Consider the following 13697-nt stretch of genomic DNA (forward strand, 5'->3'; position numbering starts at 1 on the left):
GTCGCTGGCAAGGCCAGCGTTTATTGCCCATCCCTACTTGCCCTGAGAAGGTAGTGGGTCTTCTTCTTGAACCACTGCAGTCCGTATGGTGAAGGTGCTCCCGCAATACTTAGGTAGGGAGTCCCACGATTCTGATCCAGTGGCAATGAAGGGATGATGATATATGTCTAAGTCAGTGTGGTGTCTGACTTGGAGGGGGACAGAGGTGATGGTGTTCCCATACAAGTGAGAATCAGGCTGAATATAGAAAGTTCAGAGGGGAAGTGAAAAAGAAAATAAGAGGGGCAAAGAGAGAGTATGAGAATAGATCGGCAGCTAACATAAAAGGGAATTCAAAAGTCTTCTATAGGCATATAAATAGTAAATTGGTAGTAAGAGAAGGGGTGGGGCCGATTAGAGACCAAAAAGGAAACCTACGCATGGAGGCAGAGAGCATGGCTGAGGTACTAAATGAGTACTTTGCATCTGTTTTCACCAAGGAAGAAGATGCTGCCAAAGTCATAGTGAAAGAGGAGGTAGTGGAGATACTGGATGGGATAAAAATTGATAAAGAGGAGGTACTAAAAAGGCTGGCTGTACTTAAAGTAGATAAGTCGCTAGGATGGGATGCATCCTAGGATGCTGAGGGAAGTTAAGGTGGAAATCGCGGAGGTACTGGCCATAAACCCAGCAACTACAGACCAGTCAGTTTAACCTTGGTAGTGGGGACGCTTTTAGAAACGATAATCAGGGACAAAATTAACAGTCTCTTGGACAAGTGTTGGTTAATTAAGGAAAGCCAGTACAGATTTGTTAAAGGCAAATCGTGTTTAACTAACTTGATCAAGTTTTTTGATGAGGTAACAGAGAGGGTTGATGAGGGCAATGAGGTTGACAAGGTGTACATGGGCTTCCAAAAGGCACATAATAGACATGCCAGCAAAGTTGAAGCCCATGGAATAAAAGGGACAGTGGCAGCATGGATACGAAATTGGCTCAGTGACAGGAAACAGAGAGTAGTGGTGAACGGTTGTTTTTCAGACTGGAGGAAGGTATACAGTGGTGTTCCCCAGGGGTCAGTACTAGAACCACTGCTTTTCTTGATGTATATTAATAACTTGGACTTGGATATACAGGACACAATTTCAAAATCTGCAGATGACACAAAACTTGGAAGTATCGTGAACAGTGAGGAGGATAGTAATAAACTTCAAGAAGACATAGACAGGCTGGTGAAATGGGCGGGCACGTAGCTGATGAAATTTAATGCAGAAAAGTGCAAAGTGATACATTTTTGTAGGAAGAATGAGGAGAGGCAATTTAAACTAAAGGGTACAATTCTAAAGGGGGTGCATGAACAGAGAGACCGGGGGGTATATGTGCACAAATCGTTGAAGGTGGCAGGGCAGGTTGAGAAAGTGATAAAAAAGCATACGGGATCCTGGGCTTCATAAATAGAGGCATTGGGCAGGATTTTCATTCAGAAGTCGGGTTGGAGGCGGGACTACAACTTTCGGGGTTGTAGTCCCGCCTCCATCGAGATGCGGCCAATCCACGCAATTTTAACTTGATTGACCTTGTTGAGCCCGCCCAGTGGGCTCAGCAGGCCAATTAAGGGCCACCTGGCAACAGGTGACGTCACAGACTGAAATTTCATCTGTCAAGAGATTTTGACAGATGAAATATCAGCGTTTCACAGCTGTTTGAAGCTGTCAAACACTGACAGTCTTACTTCTAACCTAAGTCCTTCTCCACAGACTCAGTTAGAAATCTCTCCTGCACAGAAAGCTGCAGGCTGTCACTTTTGACAGTTCGCAGCCATTCTGCTTTCTGTGCCGGTGAGATGAGGGACTCCCGGAACCTAAAGGAAGGATGACTGAAAAGGTAAGAAAAGGTAATTTACACTTCTTTAATCACTTCAGACACACCAAACACACTTACCTTTGCACTCATGCACACATCACTCACGTGAACACCGACATCTCGACCCCTCCAAGCCCTTCAACTCGACTCCTCTAACTTGGCATGGTTTGGAGCCATCGGGAATCCCACAGTTCAACCTTAAAAATAGGGATTGGGCTAAAAACTGCCTGTTAACTACCTGTTAACAGGCAGTTAATTGGCACTAATCCCTTCCCGCCTCGGGTAGGCGGGTCCCAGTGCGGGGCGGGTACCCGCCTCCTTTGAAACTGGCATGGAGGCGGGTTGGGGGCGGGATGGGGTCGGGACCCCCGATTTCGGGGTTTTAACCCCCCACACGCCTCCAATCCCGACTCCGTGGCCCAATGAAAATCGAGCCCATAGAGTACAAAAGCAAGGAAGTTATGATGAACCTTTATAAAACACTGGTTCGGTCTCAACTGGAGTACTGTGTCCAATTCTGGGCTCCACACTGTAAGAAGGACGTGAAGGCCTTAGAGAGGGTGCAGAAAAGATTTACAAGAATGGTTCCAGGGATGAGGGACTTCAGTTACGTAGATAGACTAGAGAAGCTGGGGTTGTTCTCCTTGGAGCAGAGAAGGTTGAGAGGAGATTTGATAGAGGTGTTCAAAATCATGAGGGGTCTAGACAGAGTAGATAGAGAGAAACTGTTCCCATTGGCGGAAGGGTCGAGAACCAGAGGGCACAGATTTAAGGTGATTGGCAAAAGAACCAAAGGCAACACGAGGAAAAAAAATTTACGCAGCGAGTGGTTAGGATCTAGAATGCACTGCTTGAAAGGGTGGCGGAGGCAGATTCAATCATGGCTTTCAACAGGGAATTGGATAACTACCTGAAGGAAAAAAATGTGCACGGCTACAAGGTAAGGGCGGCGGAGTGGGACTAGCTGAAGTGCTCTTCCAGAGAGCCGGCATAGGCTCGATGGGTCGAATGGCCTCCTACTGTGCTGTAACCATTCTATGATTCTATGTATCTGCTGCCCTTGTCCTTCTAGGTGGTGAAGGTCATGGATCTGGAAGAAGCCTTGGCAAGTTGCTGCAGTGCATCCTGTAGATAGTATGCCAGTATTGGAGGGAGTGAATGCTTAGGCTAGTGGATGAAGTGCCGATCAAGCGGACGACTTTATCCTGGATGGTGTTGAGCTTCTTGGGTGTTGTTGCAGCTGCACCCATCCAGGCAAGTGGAGAGTATTCGATCACACTCCTGACTTGTGGTGGAGAGGGTTTGGGGAGTCAGGAGGTGTGCAGTTTTTTGCAGAATACCCAGCCTCTGAGCTGATCTAGTAGCCACGGCATTTATCTGGCTGGTTCAATTGAGTTTCTGGTCAATCACGACTCCCACTTGTTGCAGGTGGGGAAAGTGATGGTAATGCCTTTCAATGTCATGGGGAAGTGGTTAGCCTCACGCTTGTTGGAGATGGTCATTGCCTGGCACTTGAGTGTCGCGAATGTTACTTGCCACTTACCAGCCCAAGCCTGGATGTTGTCCAGGTCTTACTGCATGCAGCATGAACTGCTTCATTATCTGAGGAATTGTGAATGAAGCTGAACACTGTGGAATCATCAGCAAACAGCCCCACTTCTGACCTTATGATGGAGGGAAGGTCATTGATGAAGCAGCTGAAGATAGTTGGGCCTAGGACGCTGCTCTGAGGAACTCCTGCAGCGATGTCCTGGGACTAAGATGATTAGCCTCTAACACCCACATACAAGACCATAATCATCCAACAGGCATACAAAATATTTGAGCCATCAGATGGTCTTTGGATATTTTGGGCTAGAAAATGAGAAAGTTGCAACTATTGTGATCTATTTTTTGCAGCATGTGTTTATATTTTATATATCTATCTCTAAAAGACCAAATAGATTAACAGCACAGTGCACTGGGTCCAGCAGAACAAAGCCGCTGAAGGAAAGACCAAGGACAGTCAATTTAAACTGTTCTCTGAATGATAATCCACACAGAGGTGAGCGCAAAAGAAGCTGAACATGCTTTTCCTTTACCCATCACTGTGTCTGTATTCTGACACAATAGTCACAGACCATTATGAAGATTCACTATTCCAGCCAGGTCTACTCCAGCACGTTATTTCCAAGTCCACCACCCGATCAAACCTACAGTCTAACTGGAGTAGAAAGTTGACAACAGAGGTGTGTCCTGAATATGAAAAGCAAGCCTAGTACAGTACATGCTAAAGAAATCTGACTTAACTTGCCCCTCTGAGATTTGGTACAATTAAAATCTATCTTCTTGATATTGATGTCCCCTTTGCTGGTTTGTGATGTTGATTACCAGATCCATGTGGACTGTTCAAGTTAAAAACAGCCTCTCCCTTTTCTTTCTCCGATTGTCACCTCGTGCAGCTCCCGGCTCGCGTTCAACTATGGTTCCGCAAGCAGCGGCAACTCTCCTGCACTTTGTACAAGTAGCCATTTTCCTAACTCTATGGACAAAACTTGCAACATCAGCAGGGGACGTAAAGTGGGCACCAGCGGATCGGCCGCCCGTTATACACCCCGCCCCAATGGGAGTCAGCGGAAAGGAAAGTCGGGAGGGGTGCGTCATGGGCGGCTGATCCGCTCCTGCCCATTTTATGCCTCTGCCCATGTTGGAAGTTTCACCTCATCTTCCAACATAGAATAGAATCACGGAAGTTTTCAACGTAGAAGGAGGCTATTCAGCCCATCATGCCTGTGTTGGCTCCTTGAAAGAGCTATCCAATTAGTCCCACTCCCCCGCTCTTTCCCTTGTTAGCGCCAAGTAGCTTTTCACTAAGCATTTGACATTGTTCTTTATTCAATATTCCGTATGTTTACAACTGTTTTATATTTAAAAATACATTCTCAACCTCTCCCTATGTTCTTTTGATGATGATCTTAAACTTATGCCCTGTAATTACTGACTAACTGACCAGTGGAAATACTTTTTCCTAACTGACCTTATCAAAGCCCCTCATAATTTTGAAAATCCCCAATAAAACTCTTAACCTTCACTGCGCGAATGGAAAGAACAAGCAGAAGATTTGTCAGCACCTCCCAACCCCCACCCCCTCCCCACACACCAGAAAATAGTTAACTTGAAAACATGGGGCACAATCTTGGCGGAACTGGGGTCCACCCCATTTCCTGGCCCTTGGCCAACAATTCTGCCGGCTTTCCAGCGGGTCTGGATTCGAACTTGAGGCCCCGTGTTTTGGTGCAGCATAAATAATCTCTCTTTAGTTTAAGACCCTGTGATGTAAAAAGACTACTGAGCACTTGGTTTGAGTATAAAACAAGGCTTTAATCAACTGTTTCACAACCATGAGATTCTAGTTACATCACTAGTTCCTGGTTACAGAAACATCCTGAGCAAGCTGGGCCCACGCCTGAGTATTTATACTCCTTGGACGGTGCCACCAGCTGGCCGCCCGGTGTTATTTCATGAGTCATTTCTCCATGAATGATAAGATTCATGACACCCTGTACTTGCAAACAAAATCGGACGCTAACGGTGCACTGACGTAAGCTCCCAGCAAAGTTTGATTATTCATTTCCAATTGTTCTCAAACGTTTTAAATATTTTTCAATTTACGATATTAAAAACAAATATGTAGGACACAGCTCACAACATACCATCAAGCCTACTTTGTTGTTTTCCGAGTATAATTTCATTTAGACAAGTGGAAGCCATTTCAGTCCCTTAGGTCTAATAAACTTTGAAGACAATAGGGGGGCTTTATCACAGCTATCAACATTCTGGAATTCCGATTCTTAATCAGTTGAACAGCTTTACTCTACTCACACACATCCTCAGTGACAGATTGTGCAATAAAAATTCTGCTGACTGAAGTTTTAACTCAATCTTATAAGCTGTTACAAGTTCAGAAATGTATATTTTTTCCATCTGTAATATCCATTTTCTGCAGGATAAGAGATAATGTAGAACAGACCAAATGACTAAATTGAATGGCATATCAGCACAATATACAACAATATACAAAATGCCCAGTACAGGAAAATCTCCTAGAAGCTCACAGACCCGATAATCCACTCTAAGTTGGACACCAGTTAGGTGCGATGTACTCATATTCGGCCTTTTATTTAAATATTTATTTTTCTTTCATAGGTGCGCTATGCCGGATCTGATTTGCCGGTTCAGGTTATTTGCGTTGTCCCAATGTGCCCCCAGCGCAGTCCTGCTTCCTGACAGGCACCTGCGCCACGGAGCCTGGGCCTGGACCTGGGAGAGAGCTTAAAAGCGGCGGCAGTGAACGAGGCCCGACCACAGAGCCTGGACCTGGGAGAGAGCAGCATCGGCGGCAGAGCTTAAAAGCGGCGGCAGTGAACAAGGCCCGACCACAGAGCCTGGACCTGGGAGAGAGCAGCATCGGCGGCAGAGCTTAAAAGCGGCGGCAGTGAACGAGGCCCGACCACAGAGCCTGGACCTGGGAGAGAGCAGCATCGGCGGCAGAGCTTAAAAGCGGCGGCAGTGAACGAGGCCCGACCACAGAGCCTGGACCTGGGAGAGAGCAGCATCGGCAGCAGAGCTTAAAAGCGGCGGCAGTGAACGAGGCCGACCAATTCAGCAGCAGGGGAGAGAGGTAAAAAGTAATCAAAGTGTGACGTCAGCAGGAAGCAGGTAAGTGATTGGTTGGTGAGCATTTCTCTCTTTTTTAAACTTTAACTCTGGTTTATAGTTTCTAAGGTCTCTCTGGTGTAGCGGGGACTGTTGGTAAAACTATTTAACTGTAGTGTAATTAGTGGGATTGATTGATTTAATTTAAACTCTATTAATTAAAGGTTAAATCATGGCAGGACAGCCCGGCCCCGTAATCTGCTCCTCCTGCGATATGTGGGAACTCAGGGACACTTCCTGTGTCCCTGACAACTACGTGTGCAGGAAGTGCACCCAGCTGCAGCTACTGACAGACCGCATTGCGGCGCTGGAGCTGCGATTGGATGCATACTGGAGCGTTCACGATGCTCGGGACATCGTGAATAGCACGTTTAGGGAGTTGGGCACACCACAGGTAGAGGTTGGACAGGAAGAAAGGGAACGGGTGACCAACAGGCAGAGTGCTAGGCGCAGGCAGGTAGTGCAGGGGTCCCCTGTGGCCATCCCCCTCTCCAGCAGATACACCACTTTGAGTACTGTTGGGGGGGATGGCTTATCAGAGGAAGGCAGCAGCCAACTTCCTGGCACCAGGGGTGGCTCTGCTGCACAGAATGGGAGGAAAAAGAGTGGTAGAGCTATAGTAATAGGGGATTCAATTGTAAGGGGAATAGATAGGCGTTTCTGCGGCCGCAAACGAGACTCCAGGATGGTGTGTTGCCTCCCTGGTGCAAGGGTCAACGATGTCTCCGAGCGGCTGCAGAACATCTTGGAAGGGGAGGGTGAACAGCCAGTTGTCGTGGTGCATATAGGCACCAACGATGTAGGTAAAAAGCGGGATGAGGTCCTAAAAGCGGAATATAGGGAGTTAGGAGGTAAATTAAAAAACAGGACCTCAAAGGTAGTAATCTCAGGATTGCTACCAGTGCCACGTGCTAGTCAGAGTAGAAATAGAAGGATACTTCAGATGAATACCTGGCTAGAGGAATGGTGCCGGGGGAGGGGTTCAAGTTCCTGGGACATTGGAACCGGTTCTGGGGGAGGTGGGACCAGTTCAAACCGGACGGTCTGCACCTGGGCAGGGCTGGAACCGATGACTAGGGGGTTTGTTTGCTAGTGCTGTGGGGGAGGGTTTAAACTAAAATGGAAGGGGGTTGGGAACCTGAGCAGGGAGACAGAGGAAAGGGAAACAAGGATAAAAGCAAAAGATAGGAAGGAGAAAAACAAAAGCGGCAGTCAGAGAAATCAACGGTTTAAATCAAACATGGCCACAGTAAATAATAATTCTAATAGGTCTAAGAGCGTTAAAAAAACAAGCCTGAAGGCTTTGTGTCTTAATGCGAGGAGCATTTGTAATAAGGTGGATGAATTGGCTGTGCAAATAGAGGTAAACGAATATGATTTGGTTAGGATTACGGAAACGTGGCTCAAGGATGGCCAAGACTGGGAACTCAACATCCAGGGGTATTCGATATTCAGGAAAGATAGGCAAAAAGGAAAGGGAGGTGGGGTAGCATTACTGGTTAAAGAAGGGATTAACACAATTGTAATGAAGGATATTAGTTCTGATGATGTGGAATCTGTATGGGTAGAATTGAGAAATACTAAGGGGAAAAAAACATTAGTGGGAGTGGTATATAGACCTCCAAACAGTAAGGCGGAGGTTGGGGATGGCATTAAAAGGGAAATTAAAGAAGCGTGCAATAAGGGCACAGCAGTCATCATGGGTGACTTTAATCTACATATAGATTGGGCTAACCAAATTGGTAACAATACTGTGGAGGAGGAATTCCTGGAGTGTTTACGGGATGGTTTCCTGGACCAATATGTCGAGGAACCAACCAGAGATCAGGCCATCTTAGACTGGGTATTATGTAACAAGAAAGGATTAATTAGCAATCTTGTTGTACGAGGCCCCTTGGGTCGGAGCGATCATAATATGATCGAATTCTTCATTAAGATGGAGAATGAAGTAGTTGACTCAGAAACAAGGGTCCTCAATTTAAATAAAGGAAACTATGATGGTCTGAGGAGCGAGTTGGGTAGGATTGATTGGGGAATGGCACTCAAAGGGGTGACGGTGGATAGGCAATGGCAAACATTCAAAGACCGAATGGATGAACTACAGAAGTTGTTCATCCCAGTTTGGCACAAAAATAAAACAAAAAAGGTGACTCAACCGTGGGTAACAAGGGAAATTAGGGATAGCATAAGATCCAAGGAGAGGACATACAAATTGGCCAGAAAAAGCAATAATCCTGAGGATTGGGAGCAGTTCAGGATTCAACAGAGGACAAAGGGATTAATTAAGAAAGGGAAAATAGAATATGAGAGTAAGCTTGCAGGGAACATAAAAACTGACTGTAAAAGCTTTTATAGATATGTGAGGAGAAAAAGATTGGTGAAGTCAAGCGTAGGTCCCTTGCAGTCAGAATCAGGGGAATTTATAATGGGGAACAAAGAAATGGCAGACCAACTAAATACATATTTTGGTTCTGTCTTCACAAAGGAGGACACAAATAACCTCCCAGAAATACCGGGGAACATAGAGTCTGATGAAAGGGTGGAACTGAAAGAAATCAGTATTTGTAGGGAAATGGTGTTAGGAAAATTGATGGGACTGAAGGCCGATAAATCCCCAGGGCCTGATAAGCTACATCCCAGGGTACTTAAGGAAGTGGCCCTAGAAATAGTAGATGCATAGCTGGTCATCTTCCAGAACTCGATAGACTCTGGAACAGTAACCATGGATTGGAGGGTAGCTAATGTTACCCCACTATTCAAAAAAGGTGGCAGAGAAAAAGCGGGGAATTATAGACCGGTAAGCCTGACATCGGTAGTGGGGAAAATGCTAGCGTCCATTATAAAAGATGTAATAGTAGAGCACTTGGAAAGCAGTGACAGGATCGGATAAAGTCAACATGGATTTACAAAAGGTAAATCATGCTTGACTAATCTACTGGAATTTTTTGAGGATGTAACTGGTAAAATAGATAAGGGAGAACCAGTGGATGTGGTGTATTTGGACTTTCAGAAGACTTTCGATAAGGTCCCGCATAAGAGATTAGCGTGCAAAATTAAGGCACATGGGATTGGGGGCAAGGTATTGACTTGGATAGAGAACTGGTTGGCGGACAGAAAGCAAAGAGTTGGAATAAACGGGTCGTTTTCCGAGTGGCAGGCAGTGACTAGTGGGGTACCGCAAGGATCGATCCTAGGACCCCAGCTGTTCACAATATATATTAATGATCTGGACGAGGGAATTGGATGTAATATCTCCAAATTTGCAGACGACACAAAGCTGGGTGGGAGGGTATGCTGCGAGGAGGATGTCATGAAACTCCAGTACGATTTGGACAGGTTGGGTGATTGGGCAGAAACATGGCAAATGCACTATAATGTGGATAAATGTGAGGTTATCCACTTTGGTGGCAAAAACAGGAAGGCACATTATTATTTGAATGGCAATAGATTGGGAGAAGGGGAAGTGCAAAGAGACCTGGGTGTTCTTGTGCACCAGTCGCTGAAGGTAAGCATGCATGTGCAGCAGGCGGTTAAGAAGGCAAATGGTATGTTGGCCTTCGTAGCAAGAGGGTTCGAGTACAGGTACAAGGATGTCTTGCTACAGTTGTACAGGGCCTTGGTGAGACCGCACCTTGAGTATTGTGTGCAGTTTTGGTCGCCTTATCTGAGGAAGGACGTTCTTGCCATGGAAGGAGTGTAGCGAAGATTCACCAGGCTGATACCTGGGATGGCAGGAATGACGTATGAGGAGAGATTGTGTCGATTGGGCTTATACTCACTGGAGTTTAGAAGATTGAGAGGGGATCTCATCGAAACCTATAAAATTCTGTCAGGCCTGGACAGACTAGAGGCTGGAAGGATGTTCCCGATGGTCGGGGAGTCCAGAACCAGGGGTCATAGTCTAAGGATAAGGAGTAGGACATTTAGGACTGAAATGAGGAGGAATTTCTTCACCCAGAAAGTGGTGAACCTGTGGAATTCTCTGCCTCAGAAGGCAGTAGAGGCCAGTTCATTAAATATATTCAAGAAAGAGTTGGATATATTTCTTAAGGCTAAAGGGATCAAGGGATATAGGGAGAAGGCAGGGACAGGGTACTGAATTTCAATGATCAGCCATGATCTCATTGAATAGCGGAGCAGGCTCGAAGGGCCGAATGGCCTACTCCTGCTCCTATCTTCTATGTTTCTATGAATCGGATGCAGAGAGCCCCAAGAGGCCTGCAGGAGCAGTGATGGCCACCCGCCGCAGGGTTGTCCAGCTGTCGCCCAAAAACAGCAGCCAGAAAGCCTTCAACCCTGAGGATCCAATGGGCATCTGCAAAAATAAAACTGACCCCTTACCTTTTTGGGCCACCTTCACCATGTTGCCTGCCCCTCACAGGGGCCCCCCACACTGAGAGCACTTGGCGTAAAGGGCTACAACAGCTTCTCCTGGCCTTTCTGTATCTGGAAAACTAGGTGGGTTGGCCGGGAACACCCCTCCCACCTCATTTACATGGCAATGCTTTACCTATACCTGTTGTAGGTGCAGGCACTCGCCTGCCCTGGCCCATGGAATTTTAGGACAATGTAAAGGGGGTGGAGACCCTGCATCTTTGTTATATTTCATACAAATTCTATGCCAACATTGCTGAAGGTGCCACTTTGTTTCCACACCTCTATCTCTCTGGATCTCTGCAGGCTGTACCAATGAACCACTCTAAACCATATCTTGGCATTGGTCAATAATCAACTTTTATTCAAGTTTACCAGTAATTTGGCAATAACAAAACAACAAAAGGATATTGATATGAAATATTGAAGTTGTAGATAACAATCCAATTGGAACTGAAAGTGGATGAACTCAAAAGGTCCCTTTGCATTTATAAACAGTTTTTATGTTCTAGGTAATTCTAGTGATTTCAGAAATTGCAGGGACATCACTTTAGGTTTTTGTGGTTGAGTTCACTTCAATTGTTTTTGTGCTTATGTTGATTATGTCTTGTGCTGTCCTTAATACACTTAAAAGCTTGTTAAAAGGTAGCTAAGAACCATTTTCCCATGTACTTACCATTTTACCGGGTTTTTAACGAGGTTCCCGGACAGCGGGCATCACATCAAGTAAGTAGGTTGGGTGTTGTGTCAGCATGGAATGATTTACTAACCTGACAGCTGCAAATGGTCCATGAAAGCTCCCATTTCATAGGTCTTCACTTTCTAAGGTTAGAAGCTGTTTTTACTGCATTTGGAAGACAGATTGAGCCTTATGCAGCTAGCAAGTGTTTGGAACAAACTCTCTATCTAGTGTCACCTCATTGCAACAACCTCTCTCACCACTGACAGATCTCTTCTGTCATCTTAACCTCACCTGCCATCCATTCCATCAGCATCAGTGCCCTTGGTCCTCAGAATCCCAACACGATCAGCCCCAACACCAGCATCACCGGGCACACCAACAGCACCAACATCCACACCAATCTTCTCCGCAATCAACTGATGCTGCTCTGGGCACAGGGCATCATCACTCGTGCACATTGGTGCCCGGGACGTCAGCGATGGCCTCACCGTGTCCAGATTTACTTTACTTAACACTGTACACCCTGGCTGCCACATGATGCACCAGGTTGGCACCACCCCACACCAGCACCATAAAGCATCCCAACAATGTCCAAGCCATTCCTTTCACAGTTATCACCATTGGTGGGGGGAGAGGGCATGACATTATGTCTCACCGTTCACTGGAACTCACTAAAAAACTTCCAAAGGTGCACACAAATCTGTCCAAGAAGGCAAAGTGGTGAAAATAAGGATTTCAATGTTTGATAACAAATTAACAGAAACTTTACATGAACATTGGCTAAAGCACACAAGTGCCTACCTTTGTGAGTTGTTACTTTGAATGATTGGACAAGGGTGAGGGTGAGTGTGAGGGGTGGCTATTGAGATGGGGATGTGATAATGTAGATAGAGAAGGATGGGTGGAGGTGCAAGGTAAGTCGGTGTGAGTAAGGATGTGCAGGATCAGGGTCGGGAAGGCAGAGTGATGGGGATGTGATGAGTGGCACAGCAGGATGAGGTTGAGTGTGGCTTTGCAGTAAGGTTTCGTGATCTACTGAGATCATTGAAACATTTGCGCCTCTGCAGCCTGGTCCTCCTGATGACATCCCTGCTTGTACCCTCCTGTGCAATGTGTAACCAGGCTGCATTGGTGTCCTGGGGAGGTCTCTTCCACCCATTGGAAGGGAAGAGGACCTCCCTGCGTGCTGTGACTCCCTCCATAAGCATATGGAGGGAGTCATGGGGGAGCCTGGGTGCAGCCGTGTACCTTTGTGCAGTGCTTGTCAGTGTTTGCAGCACCTCAATGCTGTAAAACACTGACAGCAAAACTGTCAAAATGAATGTGGACATGGCCCCTTTAAGGAAACCGACTGATGATGTGTGCAGTTTTGGTCGCCTTATCTGAGGAAGGATGTTCTTGCCATGGAAGGAGTTCAGCGAAGATTCACCAGACTGATACCTGGGATGGCAGGAATGACGTATGAAGAGAGATTGGGTCGATTAGGGTTATATTCGCTAGAGTTTAGAAGAATGAGAGGGGATCTCATTGAAACTTATAAAATTCTAACAAGACTAGACAGACTAGATGCAGGAAGGCTGTTCCTGATGGCGGAGGAGTCCAGAACCAGGAGTCACAGTCTAAGGATAAGGGGTAAGCCATTTAGGACAGAGATGAGGAGGAATTTCTTCACCCAGAGAGTGGTGAACCTGTGGAATTCTCTACCACAGAAGACAGTTGAGGCCAATTCATTAGATATATTCAAGAAGGAGTTAGATATATTTCTTAAGGCTAAGGGGGTCAAGGGATATGGGGAGAAAGCAGGGACAGGGTACTGAATTTGGATGATCAGCCATGATCGCACTGAATGGCGGAGCAGGCTCGAGGGGCCGAATGGCCTACTCCTGCTCCTATCGTCTATGTTTTTATGTTTCTATGACGCATCATCAGATGACATCATCAAACCCGCTTCCTTTTAATTGACCGGGAACTTCGCAGGGCGGGCTTAACAAGCCCAATCAGAGGAAAATCACTTGGAGGAGGCGAGATGAAGATGGGAGCGGGGTTTGAGGCCGCTGCCTACTCCGGCCGCACCGGACTCACCACGGCTGGCGAAGTCGCGGCC

At 46.3% G+C, this 13697-nt stretch overlaps 1 protein-coding gene across 5 annotated transcripts in view; it reads right to left on the bottom strand.

Moving 5' to 3' along the window:
* LOC147122628 (janus kinase and microtubule-interacting protein 1-like) overlaps positions 1-13697 on the bottom strand; it is a 546134-nt gene that overhangs the window by 293685 nt on the left and 238752 nt on the right. The window lies entirely within an intron of this gene.

This window comes from Somniosus microcephalus, chromosome 2 (assembly GCF_052327205.1).
Source record: "Somniosus microcephalus isolate GS21.2 chromosome 2, FLI_Smic_1.0, whole genome shotgun sequence".
NCBI classification, from domain to species: domain Eukaryota; kingdom Metazoa; phylum Chordata; class Chondrichthyes; order Squaliformes; family Somniosidae; genus Somniosus; species Somniosus microcephalus.